Source organism: Spea bombifrons, chromosome 4 (assembly GCF_027358695.1).
Source record: "Spea bombifrons isolate aSpeBom1 chromosome 4, aSpeBom1.2.pri, whole genome shotgun sequence".
Taxonomy (NCBI): domain Eukaryota; kingdom Metazoa; phylum Chordata; class Amphibia; order Anura; family Pelobatidae; genus Spea; species Spea bombifrons.
In genome coordinates this window covers 14588717-14602069 of record NC_071090.1, presented here as the reverse complement: position 1 = coordinate 14602069, position 13353 = coordinate 14588717, and positions in this window count along the sequence as shown.

Here is a 13353-nt window from a genome sequence, read left to right as displayed (position 1 = left end):
AATGGGTGTGTGATCCGAGACTACTATTGTATCTATGTGAGTGTTAGATATAAACGGTAAAAGCGACGATGATGTAAGAAACCTAGAGAAAGAGTGGTGTACTCTAGAAGCATGAGTGTATTCTTTATGTGTAGGGTGTGTGACACGCCATGGGTCCACTAGGTGTAATGAGTTGGTGAATACCTTCCAAAGGGGTCAACGAGTGTAAAGTCCGTCCCGTCCTGTCCAAATTGTCATCTAGAACTGTGTTGAAGTCACCGCCTATGAGGAAGTTGGAGGAGAAAGAGAGGTTAATAAGCATTTCATAAAGGTGTACATAAAATGAATGATTCGGGTAGTTAGGAGCATATAAATTAATAATATTAAACCTCTGGCGATGTATGGTGAGATCTAAGAGTATGTATCTGCCATTGGGATCAATAATTGTATTATGGATGTCATAAGGTAAGGATTTACTAATTAAGATTGCCACTCCCCGAGATTTAGTTTTATAAGGGGCAGAATAGCAGGCTTCGATCCAGTAATCCTTTAATGTCGATTGGGAACCTACTTTCCAATGCGTTTCCTGGAGAAACACTATATGGGGTTTGTACCTTCGTAACACTGTTAGAACCTTTTTCCTTTTGACAGGGGTATTAAGTCCCGCCACGTTCCAGGATACTAATTTTAAGGGGCATTGTGTGTGAGTCTGATCAGATGGTGCAGTCATTGATATCTAGAAATGGGGGTAGAAAGAGGTCACTTAGTTGTAGAAAAGATAATGGAACAATATGCATCCCTGTGTGTCCCAGCTCACACAGGAAGTGAGGTATTGTGGGCAAACCAAAAACAGGAAAAATAAAAAAAGCGGGTATACCCGCACACACCACGCAGGAGCAGTACAAAAATTAAACAAAACAAATGAAACCTTAAAACCGTAAGGAGTGCCATCATCGCCGGGTCTTCGGAGTACCGCAGACAAGACGTGTATACGTGTGGATATAGAACGAACAGTCCAGAGTTCATGGAGAGTTGTGTGAAGCAGATGGAGTAGGTGAAGACGTCATCGCATCCAGGTGTAGCACCGCCTCTTGGGGTGAGTCACAGACCCAGGTCGTATCGTGGATTGTGAAGCGAAGTCTCGCGGGTAAAGCATGGTGAATTTTATTTGACCCTCGATCAGCCGCTTGCATATTGGAGCGAATTCGCGCCGCCTGGCCGCCACCATAGCCGAGTAATCCTGGAAAATTATTATTTTGTAGGATTCAAATCGGAGATCAGGAACTTTACGGTAAGCTGTTAGTATTTTGATTTTGTAGACAAAGTTCAGCAGCTTAATAATGACAGGTCTCGGACGGCTATTGTTTGGTGGTCTCTCAGGGCTCAAACGATGGGCACGTTCAATTTGAAGGGGTAAGCCGTTGTCTAGAGTCAGCTGCAGCACTTTCGGAAGCCAGCTCTGAAGCGTTGCGAGTAGAGAGGACGGCTTGACAGATTCTGGGATACCCACAAATCTCAGTGAGTGTTTTAATCTGTTGGGCCTGAGTAGATAGGTCAGTTTCCATTTTGGCAATGAGGTCTTCGCTGTCACTTTGTGGCTGTTCTAACGTGGTGAGTCTACTAGTGTGATCTGTTACTTCTTGCCGTATAGTGAGTAAAGTTTCTTTGAGGTCTTTGAAACACTGGTCCAGCATTGGCATCATGACGTCAGAAACTGCCTTCACCAGTGCCAGAGCCTGAGGAGGGGTAGCGCTGTCCTCTGGATCCGCCTCAAAGAAGGCAGCCTTGGGAGAAAGAGACTGCGAGTCTTCACTTGTCGGTTGGGATGACTGCAGTTTAGTTAAACGCTTTTTTTGAGAGGATTTGCCGGGTGTTTTACCCGAAGAGTTGAGGAATTTATCCATCATCACGTGGTCGCCGTTAGCTTTGTCACCTCTCCTTGTCTGGTTTTCTTGAACAGTGTAGTGATTATTTGCAGAAAAGAATAAGTACTGTAATGGGTGAGGACACTATGACACAAAAAGAGTCAGTGGAGACAATAGAATTTGCTAGGTAAGAGTATTGCCAATGAAGTATTGTAGTTGCAAGGTGAAAGTTGGAGAGCGTCATGCACGATGCGCTGTTGCTCACGGTGCTGTCAGTAAGTAAATCAGGCTTGAAATGATAATATGTAAAAACGTGGAAAATAAAACAAATACTGAGCCACGCTTTGTCGTGGAAGTAAGGCTCCAATATATAGCAGGTATTCAGCACAGGTGCTAGAGAGTTGTGTAGTAAAATTCAAATATATATCATATAGTAACGGCCCAGAGCAGAGACCTTATATTTTAGGGCCAAAACGCCTAAATCGTTGCTGAATTCAATAAGCCGTCGACGTGTAAAGGGTTCATTTGAATTTTTGAGTTTGGCACTTAAAGATAACGGTGATAAAGCACAAAATTTGTAGAATGAAGACTGATATGAGCCTCATGCAATGTGTTATATATCAAAACAATGGAGCCGTTAGGCAGACCGGGCCCAGTAAAACAACTTGAAAAATACGTATAATGAATTTATGGCTGATAGCCCATCAATATATAGGTAAAAGCCGTTTTCCTATACAGTGGTCAGTCACTGTGGACATATATATGCTGTGGTGTATACAGGCCTGAATGGTGTGATGATGAGCCCAGGGTCTTGTAGCGGGTGGCGGCCACGCGGCGCTCCGGGAAAAACTTATGAAAAGCGATGGACGGCACTTCCTCCACCGTCTGAAGCTGTACCGGTGAGCTCAGGGGATGATAGCCGATCAACCCCGGCTCCAACGTCACCGAAACGAGGCCTCGGTGTGGCAGAAAGCTGGTCGGCAAGGTAGGCCTCAACCCCCGCCGTTTCCCGGCACTCTCAGGGAGCGGCGATGGCGCTCGGTAAGGGTGATGCACCCCGGATTGTAATAAGCGCGGGGGAGCCCTGTCAATATGCTCGCATGCGATTGTTTAATCAATTTGCAGACTCCTGGAGATCTCAACACCCTACTACCTCAGACTACACGTATTATTCCCCACTGCACAACAGGTACACACGGATTGATGCTCTCTTTATATCCCATCATCACCTCTCATTTGCACTCCTCCTGGATCGGCACCTGTACTCTGGGGGACCATTCACCTGTCCATATGTTGTTGCGTCTCCCACCCTCTCTCCCTAAACACTTTAATTGGCGCCTCAATGAGAATCTGTTGGGTAACCCGCAGTACATCACTGAGTTTTCTGAGCACCTACAACATTACTTTACTGACAACGCTCTAGAGGACACTCCTATTCAAACTCTTTGGGAGGCCCATAAGGCTATTATTAGAGGTCAGTTTATCCAATTGGGCGCTAAATTGAAGCGTATTAGCCAGGCGTCCATGGTTGATCTTTTCCGCAAAATTGCAGAACTTGAACTACAGCATAAATTTACTCTGGCTCCCAATCTAATAGACCAACTTAAAACCCTTCGGGCCCGCCTTTCCGCTTTACTTGACACTCGGATTAAGCAAAACTTACGGTATAGGGTCCCTGCGACCATACATATTTTTGCTGCTCATGTCTCGCCTGCCTGCTGGAGGTGTGGATCTTCTAGGGGTTCTTTCCTCCATATATGGTGGGACTGCCCTCTGATTAAGCCTTACTTCTTCGCATAATACGATTTGTAGATGACCCTGACATTCCCTTCGACCCTGCCAATGTCCTGCTCCACATTCACAACGCATCTGTGGCCTCCTATAAACATTCTTTCACCATGCAGTTGCTTAATGCTGCTAAAGCAGTTATACCTCGGTTTTGGAGGTGCACAGACACCCCACCCCTCTCTGCCTGGTTGTCCCGCGTCAACTTTATTCACCTGATGGAGGAACTAGTTATGTCCTCTAGGAGACTTGACTATAAACATGGTCTGAAATGGCTTCCGTGGCAATCCTTCCTTATATCCCCGGCATTTCTGAACTTTCTTTCGGGCGCTACCATTGTTACGTAAATGCAGTGATGAGCCTCCTGTTGTAATGTGTTACTTCCTGCCTGATATCACACTCATGCACATTCTCTGTACATTGGTTTTCTTTTATTTATGCCTCTCCACCAGACTGGACTTTTAGTCCTTGTTTTATGTTCCTTTCTGTGTTATTTCTATACCATTCAGGATGCAACTGATTATGAGTAATCTCAGTAATGCTGTGACGTTACATTGTTTGATGTTCTTTTGCACTGCTGCCTGATTTATTTTGAATCATTTGTTTTTCCACTCACGTCGGTGGTGTCTCTTTGCGACATGGCTGCGTATTCTTGCTATTGTATGTTTTTGTGGATTGTTTGTCTTACCGCATAATGTACATTGTTTCACACCCACGACAATACGTGCCATACCTTTTCATTGTACGCCTCTGTATGATCCACTTTCTACAGCTTGGATACTAGAACTTTGTTGTATGCTTTGAGTATCTTTTTAAGAAACTGAGATTTATGAACAAAAAAAGTATCTTGAATGTGTAAATATAAACTCAACAATGACATATGTAGCCTGACATTAACCATGTCTTTGCCCTATAAATTGGATACGTTTTCAGGCTAGTATAACCAAAATACTATCAATATATAAGGAAACTTGTCTTTAGAAGACATAACCCCTTGATGACAATTGATGGGCCGGGCATGTCACAGATAAACAGCATGTTGGTGGCAATTGATGTGCCTGGCGAGTGTAAAGGGTGTAGAAAGCTTTCTTCTTGTAAACAGTGTTGCTGTAATGCCTCAATTTTGATGTACTGCATTCAACCATGCATGGGTTTGCCTGGCCGCACATTTTTCAATGTTGAACTTTGACATTTGGTGATCCACTGCCCATGCCCTATTTGGTACATCTTTGAGCCTGGCCAATTCAATGTGCCCAATAAAACCATAGACATTTGAAAACTAGACACCCCAGGGTATTTCAAATGCTACTAGTTTAACTCTTTCTATGCACACATTTTACCACCATTCTTTGTCAAAGTTTGCAGTAGTATTTTTTTGCGTGTGTATTTTTCCCACACGCGTTGTACTTTAGGTATGCATTTACAGTTTCTGGTATATATCACTCACACAACACCCCAATATGTGTTCAACATCTCCTGACTACAGTGGGCTTGTTGGGTTGTTTGGGGGCTAAAAGGCCACATTTGGGACGTGTGTATTTTTCAAATTGGAAATTTGACATGTGGTCATCCTTCTCCCTCTGTTAATTGGGACATGATTGAACCCGGCCAATTCAAAGCAGACACCTCATGGGCATTTAACATGTCAATATCTTAACTCTTTCCATCTGAGAATTGTTTGAAGATATAGCACAAATTTTAGGACTTCCTCATAAAATGACTTGTGTGGTTGAATGCAGTACCTGTATTCAACTTGCAAGGGGAGCCAGAGTTCCCAGTAGGGTCTGGAGAAACCCTCTTGGAAACTTTGGATTTTTTAAAAAATTATTATTATTTTAATGGACGTGCCGCCATCTTGCGAGTGGCAAAATATCTTGCAGTTGTGATTGCTCTTCAGAGCGGTCACAGCTCGTTCTGGGGTGGGTGTTCAGTGTTGCTGAATGCCTTGTTATCGAGTCATTTCAGCTACTCCATTGATATTTTCAAGCTATTACAGCGGGCGTCTCTACATTGAGGCATTACAGCAACACCGTCTGGGTGAAAAGCGAACAGAGATCGCTTTCTGTACCCGTTAAAAGTCATGATGGTCCTGGCACGTCAGTTGTCGTTAACTGATTTTTTTGGGTGAACATTCACAAATAGTTTTATCTGCTTGCAAAACAGGTAAGTGCTTCTTCAAAATGGATTATGAAAACCTGAGCTATATGTAGTCACAAAGATTGTTTTCAACAATAGAATTTTTGTGTTTAGGCTAAGAACGTAAAGGATAAGAGCATTTTTTTTAATTCTTTTTATTATAGGTTGGTCAACTGAAAGGCCACATGATTGGTTTCTGGCTCAATCTTAAAATCCCAAAATAGTAATAGACACTGATGTTAATGAGTAAAATGTAAGTTAAGTTGATTGAAATTTGCACACGACATAAATGAATGAATATCACCAGACGAGGCTGTTGATAGGTCATCAATGTAATAAACAAAGTGGACAATATATTCCTTAAATTGATTTTGATCATATGATGCTCCTGCCAAACGTGCATAAGTGGGTACAAAACATGCCCTCATTGCAGTCCCTTGAAATTGACAATATTTTGGAGGACTATTTTTTGCAAACGCCAATACCGAATAAAACAAAATTGTGTCCAATGTGTAATTGCTGAATCTATTTAAACATGAAGAAATACTTTCCAGACCCTTATTCTGCGGTATACAGGAATAGCAAGTGAAAGCTTTGACTATCTGCCAATCAAAGCCACCAATTTGTCGAAGTATTTGTTTGGTATCACAAATTTACCTCTCTTGAGCAGCCGCTATAAGTAGTAAATATAGGTCCACAAGCTCTGAGGGGCCCTCACCAAGACTACAGATACCTGACACGATAAGTCCTCTGGCAGGGAGACTTGTGAACCTTAGGCAATAAATAAAATATTGGTGTTCCAGGATGAGGCAGAAATATATTCTACCTTCTATGTTCAGAATTCCATGATACGCCCCAAGTTCAAAATAGAAGAAAGCTATTGTTGAAGCACTTTGATGGCATTAAAGTGTCATACTTATAAGTGTCTCCTTAACATAGTATGTAGACTAATTTATAAGTAAAATTACATTTTTTTTTCTTCACTAAATACTAAATGGTCTGCTTTTACAAAATAGTATTAATAGAAAGTAAGCATTTCTTTGTATCGTGTGTTTAAGCACATAAAAATGCCATGTGATGGTTATTACAAAATGGCATATTAAATATATTTTAATACTTATCTGTGTGAGCCCTCTGTGTATATATGGTTGCAGTTTGCAAATATACCTGGAATCAGTGCATCAAAAGAAACTATACTTTCTGGTAAGAATGAATGTCCTACAATACACACAAAAATAAAATCCACATGTACGGTACTGTACAAACGTAAGGGAGGTGTCAAAAATGCTGTAAAGGGTGCGTTAAACACGCATGTTGATAGTATAAAAATAAACTAAGTGCAAAGTGAGTGAACAGCAGAAAAATCTAAAATCCATATGCGACCACTCTTTGTGCCTTCAAAACCGCATCAATTCTTGTAGGTACACTTACACAAAGTCAGTGATTTTGTAGGCATATAGATGGGTGTATGAATGTCCAGGTGTTGAGTTCAAGCTCGAAAAAAGAAAAAGCACAAAGAAACCGGCAATGTTTAGAGCTAAGGATGCAATGGTAAAACAATAAAATTTAGTGCACCAGATGAAACACAAATCAAGTTTATTTCCGTTTGCAATCAGAAGATGTCCAGCACTGCCATAGGCTCTGCAAAAACAGTGGGACCCTGGTACATCCATCTGCTGTCCGAAGAAGTCTTCATGGAAAACTTGCAGGCAAAGAAACCATACTTTTGACGAGGAAACAAATTCAAAGTATTTGGCTATAACAGAAGGCAGTTTATTCACCAAAGGGATGTGGTACAAGAATAAGTGTTTGCACTGTTCCTTGATTCCCCCCCTCCCCCCCTTTTTCCTTTCTGTATCCCTCCCCAAAACGTTTGTAATACAATAAAATTTGATTTACCCTAGAATAAGTGTTTGCAGCCAACAGTAAAGCATGGTGGAAGTTCCTTGCAAGTTTCAGGATGCATTTCTGCACATGGAGTTAGGGATTTGCTCGGAATTGACGATCTCAATGCTGAGAAGTACAGATACTTATCAATCATTCAATATTATTAAGAAGGCAACAGATTGGCCCCAAATTTATTCTGTAGTATGCCAATGACTCAAACATACAACCAAAGTCATTAAGAACTATGTTCAGTGTAAAGAGCCCTGGAAATGATGTTATGGACCCCACAGAGCCCTGGTCTCAACATAATTGAATCTGTCCAGGATTACATGGAGAGAGAGAGAAGCAACTGAGACTGAATAAATCCACAAACTGTGGTTAGTTCTCCAAGATGTCTGAAACAACCTACCAGTGTGAAAACGTTCTTAGAAGAATTTATGCTATTTTGAAGGCAAAGAGAGGTCACACCAAATATTGATTTTAGATTTTTTTTTCTGTTATCACTCGCGTTGCATTTTGTTAAATGCTAAAGTGTTGACGTCTATTTTTAAATCATTCTTACATGTCGTCATTTTTTTCACACCTGCCTTAAAACTTTTGCATAGTACTGTATATGTAGGATTATAGATATTTATGCATATAGATATTCACGGATCAGCCATAAAATTGACCACTGACAGGTGAATAATAATTAGACTTGGGCACCAGGGGGCTCTTCGTGTTCGTCTTCGTGCTCGTCTTCGGGGAAAAAAAAATCTTCGTATTCCGCGAATATTCGCCCGTTCCTGTCTTCTCTTCGGGCGAATATTCGCGGACATTCTTCGTGCTCGTTTAATCTTCGTTTTCTTCCTGGTTGCCTAGCAGGGGTTAATACGGGGTTAATAACACATCACAGCAGCAGCAGCTGCCGTGAAGGTACGTGTGTGCAGCTCTATTGGTCGTTTCGGCAGGGGGCTGGTCTGGCATCAACGAGTGAATTGCAGAACTGCAGAATGCACTTCATTCGTTGATGGCAGGCGAGCCCCCTGCCGAAACGACCAATAGAGTTGCACACACATACCGAGGTGTACTGTCCATAGATGTTTAATAAAAGAATAGGGAATATTTTACATTTTTAAATTGATTTTGGACCACTTTACATGCCTAACATTTGCTACCTATTTACAATGGCATACTTTGCAACAACCCAACTTACTTATTGGACAGGACTGGAAAATAGCAGGACTGTCCACCAAAATCTTGGGTGTGTTGGCAGGTATGCTGATGGAAAAATGTTGGACAAGAACTAAAAAATAGCTTAGGGTTAATGTACGGTTATGTTTAAGATTAGTAGCAGTGCACTGGTTTGGTTAAAGATGGATTATGTCTAAATAATAATAATTTAATTTTAATGTTTTTTTTTAAAAAAAAATAGGGGTTTATTTAAATGTATTTTAAAGTTAGATTTATTATTTAGTACTTGATTATATTTATTAAATGTTTATAGTAGCGTTACCTACCGAGCTATACCTACCTATGTGTATTTGCATTTTGCATACCTAGTTTAGCTAAATTAGATGGGACAGGACTGGAAAAAAGCAGGACTGTCCCTGAAAAAGTTGGGTCTGTTGGCAGGTATGTGGATGGAAAAATGTTATAGGGTGAAGTGTGAGTTATAGTGTTAATGTAATGCTATTAGTGAGTGAAGGCCAGGGCAAATAACAAGGAAAAGGTCCTTGTGTTTTGTGCATTGTAAGTGTGTGTGTATGTGTGTTATGTGTGATGTCACTGTGTGTTATATGTGTTATATGTGTTATTGTGTGTGTTATGTTTGGTTGGTTGTGTATCAGAAGGAAAATAATGAAATGGAAAAGGAAATGGGAAAGGCAAATGAGTGGGCAATTGGCGACCCGCTCACCTGTTTCACCCCAGGGCAAAGCACCCAAACACTGTCAGTCTTAGACGTTTGGCAGCAGACTTCCAGAGCTCAGACACAAGGCCCTAGCGTAAGCTGGCCACTCCGGCGGAGGTAGCAGGCGTTGCCACACCGCAAACAGAGGCAGCCAGGGGGGAGAAACTGCCCTTACCATTAGGGACATTTTGGGCATGACTCTAGCCAGGAAGCGAACTGGCAGAGAAGAGATGCTGGCACCACCACCAGCAGCAGCATTGAAAAATGGGAAAGGCGAATGAGTGGGCAATTGGCGACCCACTCACCTGTTTCACCCCAGGGCAAAGCACCCAAACACTGTCAGTCTTAGACGTTTGGCAGCAGACTTCCAGAGCTCAGACACAAGGCCCTAGCGTAAGCTGGCCACTCCGGCGGAGGTAGCAGGCGTTGCCACACCGCAAACAGAGGCAGCCAGGGGGGAGAAACTGCCCTTACCATTAGGGACATTTTGGGCATGACTCTAGCCAGGAAGCGAACTGGCAGAGAAGAGATGCTGGCACCACCACCAGCAGCAGCATTGAAAACTGAAAAGGCGAATGAGTGGGCAATTGGCGACCCACTCACCTGTTTCACCCCAGGGCAAAGCACCCAAACACTGTCAGTCTTAAACGTTTGGCAGCAGACTTCCAGAGCTCAGACACAAGGCCCTAGCGTAAGCTGGCCACTCCGGCGGAGGTAGCAGGCGTTGCCACACCTCAGACAGAGGCAGCCAGGGGGGAGAAACTGCCCTTACCATTAGGGACATTTGATTCATGACACTAGCCAGGAAGCGAACTGGCATCGAAGAGACACTGGCACCACCACCAGCAGCAGCAGCAGCAGCAGAATTGGGAAAGGCGAATGAGTGGGCAATTGGCGACCCACTCACCTGTTTCACCCCAGGGCAAAGCACCCAAACACTGTCAGTCTTAGACGTTTGGCAGCAGACTTCCAGAGCTCAGACACTAGGCCCTAGCGTAAGCTGGCCACTCCGGCGGAGGTAGCAGGCGTTGCCACACCGCAGACAGAGGCAGCCAGGGGGGAGAAACTGCCCTTACCATTAGGGACATTTGATTCATGACACTAGCCAGGAAGCGAACTGGCATCGAAGAGACACTGGCACCACCACCAGCAGCAGCAGCAGCAGCAGAATTGGGAAAGGCGAATGAGTGGGCAATTGGCGACCCACTCACCTGTTTCACCCCAGGGCAAAGCACCCAAACACTGTCAGTCTTAGACGTTTGGCAGCAGACTTCCAGAGCTCAGACACTAGGCCCTAGCGTAAGCTGGCCACTCCGGCGGAGGTAGCAGGCGTTGCCACACCGCAGACAGAGGCAGCCAGGGGGGAGAAACTGCCCTTACCATTAGGGACATTTGATTCATGACACTAGCCAGGAAGCGAACTGGCATCGAAGAGACACTGGCACCACCACCAGCAGCAGCAGCAGCAGCAGAATTGGGAAAGGCGAATGAGTGGGCAATTGGCGACCCACTCACCTGTTTCACCCCAGGGCAAAGCACCCAAACACTGTCAGTCTTAGACGTTTGGCAGCAGACTTCCAGAGCTCAGACACTAGGCCCTAGCGTAAGCTGGCCACTCCGGCGGAGGTAGCAGGCGTTGCCACACCGCAGACAGAGGCAGCCAGGGGGGAGAAACTGCCCTTACCATTAGGGACATTTGATTCATGACACTAGCCAGGAAGCGAACTGGCATCGAAGAGACACTGGCACCACCACCAGCAGCAGCAGCAGCAGCAGAATTGGGAAAGGCGAATGAGTGGGCAATTGGCGACCCACTCACCTGTTTCACCCCAGGGCAAAGCACCCAAACACTGTCAGTCTTAGACGTTTGGCAGCAGACTTCCAGAGCTCAGACACTAGGCCCTAGCGTAAGCTGGCCACTCCGGCGGAGGTAGCAGGCGTTGCCACACCGCAGACAGAGGCAGCCAGGGGGGAGAAACTGCCCTTACCATTAGGGACATTTGATTCATGACACTAGCCAGGAAGCGAACTGGCATCGAAGAGACACTGGCACCACCACCAGCAGCAGCAGCAGAATTGGGAAAGGCGAATGAGTGGGCAATTGGCGACCCACTCACCTGTTTCACCCCAGGGCAAAGCACCCAAACACTGTCAGTCTTAGACGTTTGGCAGCAGACTTCCAGAGCTCAGACACTAGGCCCTAGCGTAAGCTGGCCACTCCGGCGGAGGTAGCAGGCGTTGCCACACCGCAGACAGAGGCAGCCAGGGGGGAGAAACTGCCCTTACCATTAGGGACATTTGATTCATGACACTAGCCAGGAAGCGAACTGGCATCGAAGAGACACTGGCACCACCAGCAGCAGCAGCAGCAGCAGAATTGGGAAAGGCGAATGAGTGGGCAATTGGCGACCCACTCACCTGTTTCACCCCAGGGCAAAGCACCCAAACACTGTCAGTCTTAGACGTTTGGCAGCAGACTTCCAGAGCTCAGACACTAGGCCCTAGCGTAAGCTGGCCACTCCGGCGGAGGTAGCAGGCGTTGCCACACCGCAGACAGACGCAGCCAGAGGGGAGAAACTGCCCTTACCACTAGGGACATTTTGGGCATGACTCTAGCCAGGAAGCGAACTGGCAGAGAAGAGATGCTGGCACCACCACCAGCAGCAGCATTGAAAAGGCGAATGAGTGGGCAATTGGCGACCCACTCACCTGTTTCACCCCAGGGCAAAGCATCCAAACACTGTCAGTCCTTGGCGTTTGGGAGCGGACTTCCAGAGCTCAGACACAAGGCCCTAGCGTAAGCTGGCCACTCCGGCGGAGGTAGCAGGCGTTGCCACACCGCAAACAGAGGCAGCCAGGGGGGAGAAACTGCCCTTACCATAAGGGACAATTAAGGCATGACACTAGCCAGGAAGCGAACTGGCAGAGAAGAGATGCTGGCACCACCAGCAGCAGCAGCAGCAGCAGCAGCAGCATTGGAAAAGGCAAATGAGTGGGCAATTGACAACCCGCTCACCTGTTTCACCCCAGGGCAAAGCATCCAAAGACTGTCAGTCCTTGGCGTTTGGGAGCGGACTTCCAGAGCTCAGACACAAGGCCCTAGCGTAAGCTGGCTACATTGGCGGAGGTAGCAGGCGTTGCCACACCGCAGCAAGTGCAACCAGGGGGGAGAAACTGCCCTTACCATAAGGGACAATTAAGGCATGACACTAGCCAGGAAGCGAACTGGCAGAGAAGAGATGCTGGCACCACCAGCAGCAGCAGCAGCAGCAGCAGCAGCAGCATTGGAAAAGGCAAATGAGTGGGCAATTGACGACCCGCTCACCTGTTTCACCCCAGGGCAAAGCATCCAAAGACTGTCAGTCCTTGGCGTTTGGGAGCGGACTTCCAGAGCTCAGACACAAGGCCCTAGCGTAAGCTGGCTACATTGGCGGAGGTAGCAGGCGTTGCCACACCGCAGCAAGTGCAACCAGGGGGGAGAAACTGCCCTTACCATAAGGGACAATTAAGGCATGACACTAGCCAGGAAGCGAACTGGCAGAGAAGAGATGCTGGCACCACCAGCAGCAGCAGCAGCAGCAGCAGCAGCAGCAGCATTGGAAAAGGCAAATGAGTGGGCAATTGACGACCCGCTCACCTGTTTCACCCCAGGGCAAAGCATCCAAAGACTGTCAGTCCTTGGCGTTTGGGAGCGGACTTCCAGAACTCAGACACAAGGCCCTAGCGTAAGCTGGCTACATTGGCGGAGGTAGCAGGCGTTGCCACACCGCAGCAAGTGCAACCAGGGGGGAGAAACTGCCCTTACCATAA